This window comes from Meles meles, chromosome 1 (assembly GCF_922984935.1).
Source record: "Meles meles chromosome 1, mMelMel3.1 paternal haplotype, whole genome shotgun sequence".
In the NCBI taxonomy this organism is placed as follows: Eukaryota; Metazoa; Chordata; class Mammalia; order Carnivora; family Mustelidae; genus Meles; species Meles meles.
The window spans coordinates 78,309,491-78,324,260 of record NC_060066.1 but is presented as its reverse complement, the minus strand read 5'-3'; the positions used below and the strand labels follow the sequence as shown (position 1 = coordinate 78,324,260).

General features: G+C 41.4%; 1 pseudogene; it reads left to right on the top strand.

The window, feature by feature from the left end:
* The first annotated feature begins 269 nt into the window (after positions 1–269).
* Positions 270–14,770, top strand: part of LOC123946204 — a 928,361-nt pseudogene continuing 913,860 nt past the window's right edge.

Here is a 14,770-nt window from a genome sequence, read left to right as displayed (position 1 = left end):
CAGGATTTGTACAAAACACATTAAAGCTAAACAATAGGCGGGAGTCATAGAAGCAACCCTGGAGCTGTGTCTTGGAGTTCGTCCTCCTGGGTTTGGGAATCTCCAATTAGTTCTATCTCAAGTGCTGACTCCCTGTGTGTGTGTGTGTGTGTGTGTGTGTGTGCTTAGTTAGCTGGCATGCAACACACTTCCCCAGGGTTGTTTCCTTTTTCCTGAGATATGGCGAAGGGTAAAGTGTCGGCGTCACATGGATACAAAGCATTTGATTAATGTCCAAGTCACCGCTGTGGCTGTCCGAGCTGCCTCTCCTCCAGCCCCGGCCGCGTGAGGCCAGAGCCATGGGGCTCAGCCTACAGGTCCCGGGCAGGGGCCATCTCCTTGTCTGCTCAGAGCCTCGCGCCTCCCGCGCTGGAGTTCCAGCTAGCGCACTCTACTCTCACAACACCCCAGCCTCTCCCCGGCATGTAAAGTCGCCCATACCCCCTCCGACTTCTCAGAGGCAGCAACTTTCCCCTCTGGCCGGTGCGGGGCGGGGCACCAGTCGGCACGCGGCATAGCGCGCAGGACCGCAGCCCTGCGTCCCGCCGCCCACCGTGACCAATGAGAGCCGCGGGGATGCCAGCGCCGAGAGCGCCCAGGACCTGGAGAAACAGCTTCGCCTGCGCCTGTTGCATGCTCAGCGAGCTCCAGAAGACCGAGCGGGACTATGTGGGCACGCTGGAGTTCCTGGTGTTGGTGAGTGTGTCCCCGCGCGGCGAGGCAGGGGGTGGCGGGCGGCGCGAGGCGCGGATCCCGGAGAGGCCGCTGGAAGCGCGCGTGGCATTGTCTACTGGGGGACGGGGTACCGCTCCCAGCGTCGCGGGACCATGAACCCGCGCACGGACACTATGCTCGCCCGCGCGTGGACCCCGGGCGGGGCTGTTTCACGCCTGGACACGCAGTGAGTTTGCCAGGGCCTTGGAGATAGGCGGGCTTGAAAAGTTAGCTCCAATGGGAGAAGGCTCTTGTCCCCGGAATCCCTGCTTACCCCATCTTTCCTCACTCTTTACCCCGTCCCCGGCTGCCTTATGTAATTTTTTTACCCTCTTCTCTTCCTCCCCTGGGATTTTAAGACTTTGGCTTGGTGGGGCGCCTGGGTGGCTCAGTGGGTTAAGCCGCTGCCTTCGGCTCAGGTCATGATCTCAGGGTCCTGGGATCGAGTCCCGCATCGGGCTCTCTGCTCAGCAGGGAGCCTGCTTCCCTCTCTCTCTCTCTGCCTGCCTCTCTATCTACTTGTGATCTCTCTCTATCGAATAAATAAATAAAATCTTTAAAAAAAAAAAAAAAAAAGACTTTGGCTTGGTGATTAAAGTCAGTTTACCACATTCAGGCACATTTAGTTAAAAGAAAAAAAAAAATCCTTGATTGCTTTAGAGCTTGAGTTCATTATTCAGATTAGATGGCAGCGAAGTCCCTTAGTTATAATAATCTTTGAAACAGGATTCTGGCGGGGGCTAGAGAAGGAGCAGCGGGGTTATGATCTCTGGCGGCTGTTGGCTATTAAAGCCACCTGTGGTGCTTACCCTGTTCTAGCTCTGCAGTCTCCTACCCCCATCCTCCATCCCGGGTTTAAATTTGCTCCCCGCTCAGCTTCTGGATTCTCTGTTCACACTGAGCCCAGGAGAGTAGTATAATAAAACTAGTGTCAAAAAACTTCAAGATTTCATAGAAAGAACTGGCAGGAACTTTGTTTCAAAGTTTCAGCTTGACGTATTGGAAGGCTGCTCTGGAAACGTTTCATTCATTTTAGAGCCAGAAGGGGCAAAACTGAGTGAAAGAAACTTCTGAGACATCACTCAGAAATTGAATTTTTTCTATTCATTGTTGCAAAGACAAAAGAGCATTGGCTCCTTTCCACCCAGATGCCTGGGCGAGCATAGGACTGAGGAGCTCTTAGCCTTTGCAATCTAACTCACATCTTCAAACCTACTGCTCCTTCCACCTCCGTGTTGCATGCCCTCGTGGTCCAAAGGGAAATGTTTCAAAGGCCAAAACTTTCCGCTCAGTGTTCTGTAAGATGTAAACTTTCTGCTTATAATTATGGTAGAGGAATTCACTTCTTTGCTATGTCAAGAAGGAGAGAACAATGTTTCAACACAGGTTGACTTCTGGTTGACTTCTCAAATTAAAATCAGTATACCTGAGCCCCTGGGGCCACATTCTTTGGAAATATTTAGATATTTGAGAATATATGGGTAATTGGTGATAAATTGGATTGTTGTACACTTCCATGCAGCAATGTTCTAAAAAGCATGTTTTTAAGATTTGACTTTTTTTTACAAAGTTATTACAATATTATTGACTATATTCCCTATGTTGTATGTTTCTATGACATTTTATAATCAGAAGTGTGTACTTCTTAATCCTCTTCATCTATTTCACTTATCCTCCCACTCCCCTCCCTGCTGGCAACTGCTTGTTTTTTCTCTGTATTTATGAATCTGTTTTTCTTTGTTGTTGTTTGCTTGTTTTGTTTTTTAGATTCCACTGTAAATTAAATTATATGGTGTCTTTCTGTCTGACTTACTTCACTTGGCATACTACTATCTGTGTTGTCACAAATGGCCAGATTTAATGCTTTTTAATGGCTGAGTAATATTCCATTGTGAATTTCATATTCTATTCCATACCACATCTTCTAGATCAATTCATCTATAGATGGATGCATAAGTTGCTTACATACTGTAAATAATGCTGCAACAAACATAGGTGTACATATATCTTTTTGAGTTGGTGTTTTCATTTTCCTCAGGCAAACGCCCAGAACTGGAGTTATGAATCATATGATACTTCTATTTTTAATTACTTGAGGAACTTCCATACTGTTTTCCAAAAGGGCCCCACAAATTTACATTACCACCAACAGTGCATGAGGGTTTCCTTTCCTCCATGTCTTTACCAACACTTGTTATTTCTTGTTTTTTTGATACTAGCCATTCTGACTGATGTGAGGTGGAGATTTGACTTTTAATAGCTTCAGATTTGCCTTTCATGATACTTCACTGGTGACAAAGTCCTTTGACTTTTGAAAAATCTGAGCCACTTCTTAAACTGTATTAGTTACTTCTTTCTAGAGGTATATGAAAAAAGTACTGTGTAGAGTCCTGAATTGTAGAAATAGAGATCTAACCTAATCTACATCAAAAACTAATTTGTTGATCTTTATTTAATATATGCATTTTTCCTCTAACCTTAGCACTTGATTATTAAAATTGAAAACTTATTGCTAGATAGAGTTGGGTAAGAAATTGTGGGAGGGGACACATGGGTGGCTCAGTTGGTTAAGCATCTGCCTTTGGCTCTGGTCATGATCCCAGGGTTCTGGGATTGAGCCCCACATTGGAGTCTTTGCTCAGCAGGGAGCCTGCTTCTCTCTCTGCCTGCTGCTTCCCCTGCTTATGATCTCTCTCTGACAAATAAATAAATAAAATCTTAAAAAAAAAGGAAAAAAAAAGAAATTGTGGGAGGTATAAAGTAAATTAATTATATGTCCCTATTTACAAGTAGTTCATTTAATGATTTCATTCTTCTTATTTCATTCAGAAATTATGGACTCTTCCACTTTTATTTTTCTTTGTCCATTATTTTGTGCACGTACATCCAGTACTTATGCACAGACATGTTCACACACACACAAACACACTAATTGGCCTGTCATCCTAAACAAAAGTTTACCCTGACTTCTTTTTAATCATAATCATTGAAAGCCTCAGATCTACTTGTAATACACTTTTAGATTTTCTTTTCTGAGTATTTATTTTTTCATTATTATTTATAGTAACACTGAATATGCATGTATTATTACTTGTTCACCTTCTGTTGATGTAGTCAATCTAGTTCTAACTTTAACGTAAGCTAATAATATACCAAGCTTTAAAAATATTCAAACTCTTTGGCCCGGCAATTCTTTTTCTAGGAGTCCATCTTGAAGGACTGATCAGAAATGTAGACAAACCATAAAAGTGATTTTTAAAAAAAGTTAGCACTAGTATTAAATAAGGGGTACATTTGTTGTAAAAAATCTGGTAGTGCATTTCTAAGTCAAATGTAAATATTTGTTAGATTAGTCATTGTTTTAGATTTCTGTCATTGTTTCAGCCATTAACATGCAGTAAGGGTAACTCTTATTTTTATTATGAAGAGATAGAAAATGTATTTTTAGTTTTATCAAGAACATATTTTTGACTTACAAGCCCATAAATAATCAAACAAAATTGTATTTTTTCTCTTGATGAAATGATCATATGACCTGAAGGGGAAAACTTTTCATACTAAGATCTTTTTTTTTTTTTTTTTTTTTTAAAAGATTTTATTTATTTATTTGACAGAGAGAGAGATCACAAGTAGGCAGAGAGGCAGGCAGAGAGAGAGGAGGAAGCAGGCTCCCTGCTGAGCAGAGAGCCCGACGCGGGGTTCGATCCCAGGACCCTGAGATCATGACCTGAGCCGAAGGCAGCGGCTTAATCCACTGAGCCACCCAGGCGCCCCCATACTAAGATCTTTTATACTTCTTTTTCTTTTAAAGATTTTTAAAAATTTTATTTGAGAAAGAAAAAGAGCATGTGATCATGAACCAGGGGAGAGGCAGAGGGAGAAGGAAAAGGAGAAGCAGAGTCCCTGCTAAGGGGAGCCTGACTGGGGTTCTATTCTAGGACTCTGGGATTAAGACCTGAGCATTTAACTTCACAGTTAAATCAGTTAACCTGAGCTTAACTGACAGAGTCACCCAGGTACCCCTAAGATCTTTTATACTTCTAATTCCTTTCTGTTCTCATTTCCAACCCTTTCATTTTTTAAAGTGAGAACAACTTTCCCACCCCACAGATAGCTGGTATATAGAGTGATTCTCGCTTCCCATGGGATCTCTGGCTTCTTTTATTTCTTACTAGCCCTTCTATCCTTTTGTATTCCCACTGGGCTTTCAGGGCTCCATTCCTTGAGGAAACTTCATAATCCTGTCCTCTCTGCTGTCCCCCCTACCCCATCCCAGGCTACAGTGCTCACTGCTTTGTAGTTTCTTCTTCCCTGCACCAAAGGAGACTTATACATGTATGTGTTTACTTTGGTCTCATTCTATTAGAATGTAAGCTTCTTGAGGACAGGCCCATATTTTACTTGTGTGTTTTTCCACAGAATTTTGTGCAGTGCTTGTGAAATCATAGGCCATACCAAGATCAGGATGTCTTCCCAGACCCATCTGAGTGAACAGAAGAAGGGCAGAGCAGGGCCAGCTTCATGGGTGTGCATGCTGTGCGCTTTGCTCTGGGCTTCGTACTCAGAAGGACCTGGAACTTGGTTTAGAACTCTGCTAACACTGTCTTGAAATTTGTGCTAGTTTTATCTTTGAACTTGTGTTTTACAAGTGAAGTCCACTGGGATAGTAGATTGTGAGTAGAGCTAATATATGAAAGAAAGAGAAAAGCTTTATATTTTAATACCTCTTTTTTTTAAAGACTTTATTTGACAGAGAGAGAGAATGAGAGAGGGAACACAAGCACGGGGAGAGGGAGAGGGAGAAGCAGGCTTCCTGCTGAGCAGGGAGCCCAATGCAGGGCTCAATCCCCTGACCCTGGGATCATGACCTGAGCTGAAGGCAGAGGCTTAACCAACTGAACCACCCAGGTGCCCCTATTTCAGTATCTTTAATAACACATTTCCCCCTGCTTTTTGAGCAAAAGGCCTCACACTTTTATTTTGCACTGGGCCTGGAAAATCTTGTCGACACATTTCACTCTGGCATTGTGGCCGGATGGCTGTGAACACTTTTGTCTAAAATGGGACACTTCTGAGGGTGAAAGGGAGTGTTATTAATAATTACACTGGGAAACAGATGTAACCCTGGAGTGTTCCTGGCAAATCAGAATGTGCTGTTCTTCCACATTGCGGGCACATGAGTTACATGTCTTGTCATAAACAAAAGATTTTGAAGTTTGTTACCTGTCTAGACGCTGACCTCAGATAGCCCAGAATCTGGGTCCTGTCTCTAATTTACTAGTTAAATTAGGAATGGACACATTCCTAAACTTTTCAAGCCCCATTTTCTTCATCTCTAAAACGGGGAACCAATAGCATTTCTCAAGGTTGCTGTAAGGATGAGATGATGGATGCTTTGGGCTCTGCCCAGTCCCTGACTTACGGGAGTGCCCTATATATGGTTACTGTTATTTCTTCTGATGCTACAGTTGCTACACAGAGGTACCCATACTGGTCAGCCTTAGTGTCTAATTTTTGCATGGGTGATATTCCTCTTTATACTTTCTGTCTCTGAGTCTCTTCTTTACTTCTTCCCCCAGTGTTTCCCCTTCTTTGCATGTAGTCCTTCTTCCCATGATATTCTTATTTTTTAAAAGATTTTATTTATTTACTTGTCAGAGAGAGAGAGAGCGAGCGAGTGCACACACAAGCAGGGGGAGTGGTAGGAAGAAGGAGAAGCAGACTCCCTGCCGAGCAGGGAGCCCAGTGTGGGACTTGAACCCTGGAATCATGACCTGAGCCAAAGGCAGACACTTAACCAACTGAGCCACCCAGGTGTGCCCCATGATATTCTTATACATACTCTGTTGACTTAAAACTGTAAGAACACTTTGCAGTCTATAAAACAACAACCATAGTTAGTATGCCATTTTACAGTTTATAGTAAATAGTTGCATATTTATTATCTGATTTGGGTTAATATATATGCCTCTTACTCTTTCAAATGGTGCTCCCTAGAGTTCCAGGGTTCTGTGGTTTGGCTTCAGGGTTCTGTGGTTTGGCTGTCATAGAGGGTGAGCAGGAACTGAGTTGGATGGTTTCAGGCTTTCCACTCAACCTCTCCTAGCACAGCCCCACCTTCTTCTGATTTGTGCCTTTGCTAAAGCAGTTAGAAAAGCCTCTTACCTAGATAGTAAACTCCAAGAGAACAGGAGTGGTGCATTTTTCTCTTAGGTACAGTTTTCTTGGCCTAAATATAGTGGTGTGTAAATAGGTACACAGGGAAACAAACAAATCAAACAAAAGCAAACACACAGTTTGAATGAGTCCAAAAACAACTTCCTTCAGTCACGGTCTAACTTTTTTCAGGCAAGGATAAATGAATTCAACACATTACCTTTAGGTTTGTGCTATCCCGGCTGAATTGTGTGATCGTCAAATTCATATGCTGCCATCCTAACCCTCAGTATACAAATAATTACAATGCCATGTGGGCGAGGCAATGATAGAGTAATAAGCAAAGTTGCATGGAGGCATTAAGGGGCCCCTTCAGTCCGGGGTCAAGGGAAGTTTTGGGAAAGAGGTGACGGATAGCTTCTGAGGGATGAGGAGAATATGCCAGACTGGGAAGACAGCTAACTATCCATCCGGAAAGAGCAGCGTGTTCCGTGTGACCTTCATATGACATTTTGGGGCTGCTGGCATGACGGTGCATAGGCGATGCTGACAACTCTTTGTTGACGGAGACTGATAAGTTCTACATGCTTTTTGGATACTTTTGGGTATTGGTAGGAGGTGAAGTAAGTTCAGTCCAGTTTGAGAAGGATTGTGTGTTTAAGAATTCTTTCTCCCAAGACAACTATCATATGATCTCCCTGATATGAGGACATGGAGAAGCAACATGGGGGGGTAGGGGGATAGGAGAAGAATAAATGAAACAAGATGGGATTGGGAGGGAGACAAACCATAAATGACTCTTAATCTCACAAAACAAACTGGGGGTTGCTGGGGGGGAGGTGGGATTGGGAGAGGGGGAGCGGGCTATGGACATTGGGGAGGGGAGGCGAACCATAAGAGACTATGGACTCTGAAAAACAACCTGAGGGTTTTGAAGGGTCAGGGGTGGGAGGTTGGGGGAACAGGTGGTGGGTAATGGGGAGGGCACGTTTTGCATGGAGCACTGGGTGTTGTGCAAAAAGAATGAATACTGTTACGCTGAAAAAATAAATAAAATGGAAAAAAAAAAAGAAAAAAAAGAATTCTTTCTCCCTTTCTTTCTTTCTCTCTATTTTTATTATTTATTTGAGAGAGAGAATGAGAGAGGAAGAGAGAGAGAGAGTATGAGGAGGGGAGAAGCAGACTCCCTGTTGAGCAGGAAGCCTGATGCTGGACTCGATCCTGGGACTCCATGATCATGACCTGAGCTGAGGACAGTCTCTTAACAAGCTGAGCCACCCAGATGCCCCAAGAATTCTTTTTTTATTTTTATTTTTTAAGATTTTATTAATCTATGTAAAAGAGAGAGTGGGGGAGAGAACATGAGCAGGGGGAGGGACAGAGGGAGAAACAGACTTTCCACTGAGCATGACCTGAGCCAAAAGCAGACACAACTGAGTCACCCAGGCACCCTTATTTGAAGAATCCTGACTTTAACTAAAAGTAGTAGGAAATCAATTGTGAGGGGACACCTACTGTCCTGTTAGTAATAAACAAATTTGAGAGCTCCAAAGTTGGCACCGGAAAAGGATGTCTTGTGGGATAAAGTTACTAGGCCAAGATTTCCTGAATCACTGTATCTGAATTTCACCTTGGGATTCCTTCTCTCTGTTCCCTATGTCTACGACCTCTCTGGTCCTCAGCAATCCACTTAAGCATACAGAGAAGACCTTTCCTTGCTTCTCTTAATCTGGGACATGTTATAATCTTCAAAACATTATTCTTGAGTAGGGAAGAACAGAGGCCAGTAATCCTAGAAACAACATGAAACACAAACATAGTCCAACTTGTATAATAGAGATTCCTGCTCCTAACAAGGTGATCTTTCAGGGCCGGAGACTCGGAACTATTTTTATCTTAAGCCCCAAGGTAGTTCCTAACTGACCCCCTGGCTGGGCACTACTCCTGGGCTGACTTGGGGGAGTGCTTTGTTTTCTAAACATTAACTTGAACATGTATGTATGAGGATGGCCTCAGGACACTGCCCTTAGGATGTCTTGAGTCTCGTAGTGAATACACCTTCATCCATAATTCAGATATTTGGAATATTAATCATTATGGCCAGAGCCTACTCCCTATACAAAGGAATGTATTTTTAGTCTTATGGTTTCATCTGCATAGTTGTACCTTATTATAATGCCATTAATATAAGAATAGTATCTACTGAGATTAGCTTTGTTTCCCAGCAAGAGAATTCTGTCAGTAGGATTGAGGAATGAAGACTGGAGTCTGGTTCCCATTGGGAGCTTCTGCCATTGTATTAGTCCAGGTAAGAAATGTGGAATGTCTGATTTAAGACGGAAGCAATGAAGAAGATAAAAAAAACAAAACAGAATAAAAACCAAATAAACCACAAACAGGAAAACAAGCACCCACCAACTAGGAGACATCCTTGGTTGGAACTTTTGGTAGGTGTGTTCATTCAGAAGTGGAGGTTTCTGTAGAAGGGAGAACATTGTGTGGAACTTCAGCCTGTAGTTTGAAAACAAGATGAATACAAGGGACAGAAGAGCATTGGGAGGTGGAAAAAGGTGAATTTGGTTTTGGACTCGCTGGGCTGCAAATTCTGCTGTTTTTGAAGATATGAATATGAAAGTTAAGAAAGAATTTGGGGGGCGCCTGGGTGGCTCAGTGGTTTAAGCGTCTGCCTTCGGCTCAGGTCATGATCCCAGGGTCCTGGGATTGAGCCCCACGTTGGGCTCTCTGCCCAGCAGGGAGCCTGCTTCCTTTCCTCTCTCTCTGCCTGCCTCTCTGTGTACTTGTGATCTCTATCTGTCAAATAAATAAATAAAATCTTAAAAAAAAAAAAAAGAAAAAAAGAGAAAGAATTTGGGGCAAAAATTAGAGTTCTAGAAATTAACTTATCATATTTTTTTGAAGTCATCAGGTGGATGAGATGCCCTAAGGGGATGAACTTGAGGAAAAAAGCCATAGAGACACAGGGTAGGTTGTTGGAAAGCCAGCATTTGAAGGATGGAGGAAGAAGTAGATTGCATTGGTGACCCAGACTGAGCCATCAAAGGTTGAAACAAAGAACCGGGAAAGAGTGATCTCTTGAAATCCAAGGAAGGACTTAGTAGTACCCAGGAGAAAGTCTTCCTAGAACTTTTGAGAAGTAGGTGGTGGGAAGACTGAAAAGGCCCCTGGATTTGGCAATTAAATGCCTGTCATTGGGCTTTAGTTCAGGAGTGTGTGAGCAGTAGACTGACAGACAATGAGCTGAGACCCCAGTGGAAGCTGAGGGATGAAGACCAGTGGAGAAAAAAACTATACTGAGACTTTGTCAGTAAATGTAAGGGGAGAAGTAGGTTAGTAACAGAAGCAGGTGATTTTGTCGAGGGATGTTTGAGGAACTGCCATGTCACTAGGAGATAAAGAGGATCCTTGGCAAGATTCACTGCCACGAAACACCCACAACAACACATCGTTGCAGACTGTAATGCCAAGAGTGGGCCGGCTGTCTTGGATACTTTTAAATTTCTGCTGCTTCTCTAGTGTAGCATGTGAGGAACTGCTGGGATGGCCTTTGTGCCTCCTTTTGCACACTCACCAGCATCCTGCTGGGACAGTAGGGTGTGGTGCATGGTACAGAGCATGGGTTTAGGGAATCTGATGACCTGGGTTAAAGTCCTGGCACTGAAACTTACAAACTGTTTGTAACTTTGGGCAAATTACATAGCCTCTTTATGCTTGGTTTCATATTTGGAAAATACATTTAATAATATCTCACAGGCTGGCCTCAAGTTCAAATCAGCTTCTGTAGGTATAGTGCTGATAGGTAGTAAGGCTTTCCTCTTTTTCCTTTCTCGTCCTGCCTCACAGACAGAGTCTGGTGGTTGTTGAGGCTACCTAGCCTGCTTCTGGGCCCTTTCTCTTCCAGCCTGGAAGCATACTGGAGGTTTTAATAGATAAGTTTTAATAGAAAAGTCCTGAGGAGGCTGGAGGGGCCTTCAGGATTGCTGGTGAGGTGTGGTCTTCCAGGAGGAGAGGGAGTGGTAAGGGTGTGGGAGATGCGGGTTGGGAGTGTGTGGAAGGTGCAGAGTAGTTTGCCTCTGGGAGGAACAAAGGAGGCAATGCCTAGAGTTATTTTAGAGGAGAGGGGAGTTGGAGGTTTCTGCCTGGTGACCTTTACTTTTCTATGAAATTGAACTATTGTTTTCTTTGTGTTCTGTTTTGTTTGTTTTTGCTGAGAGTAAGGCCTATGAAGACAGTGGTAAAGATTTGAAACATACACTTTCAAGAACAGTAAGGGGAACTGAACTCAGGTATCTGAGGTTGGATGTCTGACTGTCTTTGTGTAATCATTCTTTTATTTATTTATTTATTTTAAAGATTTTATTTATTTGACAGAGAGAGATCACAAGTAGGCAGAGAGACAGGCAGAGAGAGAGAGATAGAGAGGAAACAGGCTCCCTGCTGAGCAGAGAGCCCAATGTGGGACTCGATCCCAGGACCCTGAGATCATGACCTGAGCCGAAGGCAGCGGCTTAACCCACTGAGCCACCCAGGCACCCTCTTTTATTTATTTTTGCTATGATTTTTAACAATTTTATTTATTTATTTGAAAGTGGGGGGGAGAGAGAGCATGAGCGGTGGGGGGAGAGATAGAGGGAGAGGGAGAAGTAGATTCTTCTGCTAAGCAGGGAGCTCAACGAGGGTAGAGGGGGGAATGACTCAATCCTAGGACCCTAGGATCATGGGATCATGACTGAGCCAGAGCCAAAGGCAGAAGCTGTTTAACTGAATGAACCACCCAAGCACCCCATGCGTATTCTTTTAAAAGTGACTTTCTTAATGCAACATATAAATTTAGAAGTCAAAATAGAGAAGTAGCTTCACCTGATTTCTTATATTATGACTAGGTTCAAATATTGGAAATAATGACATAATCATTTTTTTAAACCATGACACAAATTGTGTAGAACTTCTGTATTATTACATTTAATGCACACAGCAATTACTATGCACATTCTTTTGAAAAGGAACATTGATTTATCTGGCAACATTTTGATAACATTACATTTTTTTCTCAGTACTGTCTTTTAGCATTGTTCTGTTGAGTGTTCTCTTATTATATACCTGGTTTATACTTTAATTCCAAATAAAATTGTTATATTTGAGTTTTGAGTACAATTAGTTTAACCTAAAAATAGTTGTTTCTGTTTACATGAATTCTTTAAAATTATTATCTGTAATATTTACTTTTCATAATAGATGAATTTTTATTCTCAGTGTATTGTAATTGCATTAGCTATATTAAAATCAAGATTTCTTTGACTTATTATATTATTGCCTCAAACAATAACAAATTCAAAATCACCCCTTAATAAATGTTTCTTTGCTTAAAACTATTGTTGGGCCAATTTTCAAATGGTGTTCAGTATATTCATTCAAATCCTGAGACATCTTATAAAAACTTTTTTTTCAATTTTTTCCCATTCTCTGAACAATCATTGAATTTTATCCAAGAATTCAATGATTGTAATTTTAAGAAAATTGATATGTTAAGTTGAGGTTATGGTTTTTAAACATCTCTAGTTAGTATAGATAACTTCAGACTTTGATTCCATGCATAAATTTGTAGTATTCTAGCCTTACCATATAGCTAAGCATACTGTACAAAAAAGGACCTGTGTTGTTGGAGAGTAGCTAAGCCAAGGACATTATGTTCTGTCATCAATGTGAAATGAGTATTTTCCATTAAAAGACAACCCCTTCACTTGGAAAGGTTAAATGGTATAATACTTAAGAAATGACGGCATCGGGTTAAATTTAGAATACTGACATAAAAATATTCTCTGGGTTAATAGCAAAAATACAGTAATATAGAATATGAATGAGTAAACATTTTTATTTATTTTAAAACTTTGTTTCTCTGGGAGAGTCGCCTAAGAGTTGATGTCTGTGTTTGACTTTGCTTTGCTACTTTTGTTATTTTAATTATCTATTGAAGTTGTCTTCTTGACAGTAGAAGAGGCTTTATAGATGGTGACACATTTTCAGTGATTGTGCAAGAAATGTGGATGTTTTCCTTTGCTGCCTGGTAATGCTTCACCTTGGCCTCGCTTTCATGCTCCTTTGGTTTCTAGTTTTTTTCTTGTTTGAGACTATTGCCCCAAAGAAACAAATCTTAGGATTCCAGAAATAACATCTCCCATTCCAAAGTTTTTTTTTTTTTTTCTGTCAGTAGCACTTGGGGGAGAGCTATGGAAAGACATTTTATCATCTAGATGTTAGTCCCATACTTGCATATTCCAAGATTGCTTTAATAGTTCATTATTTCCCCAGAACTAAAATTATGGAAGGAAAGGGAATTTTCATTTTCTACACTGTGTGTCTGTGTGTTGGCTTTTGTGTGACTTTAATATATTTTTATATGTTATGTAGGAATATTTTTGTATTCATATATTTATTCTACTAAAAATTTTTGAATATTTTAAACACTTTATGCCGGGGTTTCTAGTATCTCTTGAATAATGAGATGTCTGGCAGAGATTTCTAATCGCTCCCAATGTCCAATATTCTTTTCTTCCATAGTGATAAAAGTTTTAGCTCAGGCCATGATTATCTAACTTAAGATTGCATGTCTCAGCCTCCCTTGCTGTTAAGTGTGAGCCTATGAATAGGGTCTGGGTAGTGGGTTGTGAGCAGAAGTGGCATGGGTAACTTCCAAGGTGTACCTTGATAATGGAGGAGTATGCACTCTCTCCCTTCTCCCTGGGTGGTGTGAGGATGTGATGGTAGGAAATGAGGCAGCCATTTTCGACAATGATTTCATTGAAATGGAGTCACATGTTGAGGATAACAGAACAACAAAACAGAAAGAGTCCATTTCTTTACTAAAACAGTCTAACTGGTATCCTGTCAAAAATGGGTCTGTAAAAATAAGTCAGTATTTACTTAACTCTGCCCTAACATCATCTTTTTTGACATTTTTACATTGTGCTTCCAATTTTTCACTGATTTATGCAAATTATTAATGAATTGGCAAACTTTAATCGATTTTTCTGCCTTTGTCTTCACTGAGTAATCCTAACGTTTTAAATTTATTTCTAGCTTTTCTTTAATGAAAGTTCACCAGTGATTTCCCTGGAATACACTAAAACTACACTCTCTTTTGCTCTTGGTAAACTTTCTTTTTTTGTTGTTAGAAAAAGAACAGTATATTTATTTATTTATTTTAAAGATTTTATTTATTTATTTGACAGGTGGAGATCACAAGTAGGCAGAGAGGCAGAGAGAGAGGAGGAAGCAGGCTCCCCGCTGAGCAGAGAGCCCGATGCGGGGCTCGATCCCAGGACCCTGATATCATGACCTGAGCCCAAGGCAGAGGCCTAACCCACTGAGCCACCCAGGCGCCCCAAGAACAGTATAATTTTTAACCTATGCTTCTATATTTTTTTTTCCTGAAGGCCAGGTTTTGTGTGTTTGTTGTGTATATTTGTAAGAACATTTGTTCAGCTGCTTTGACTGAGGTTAAACAACAGTGGTTTAAACAACACGGATTGTTTGTGACTATGAAAGCCGTATGTAATCAACATGGCTTTTTGTGTGTGCGTTCTGTCTTGGAGCTCTGCTTATTTAATTTTTCAATTCGATTGCCTAACAGTATTTCAGAGGAGTAAGCAGCTTGGCTCTATCAGGTCATTGAGTATCCCATTCCTTCTATCTTATTGCTCCACCATCCCCTAGGACCCATTAAATCAAAGTCTATAGGAGAGAGAGCCAGGCATCAGTATTTTATATAGTTTCTCCAGGTGGTTCCAATGTGCAGAAGGTTGGAGAACCAATACACGAGGGTCTTCTTGTCCATATGGTCGAA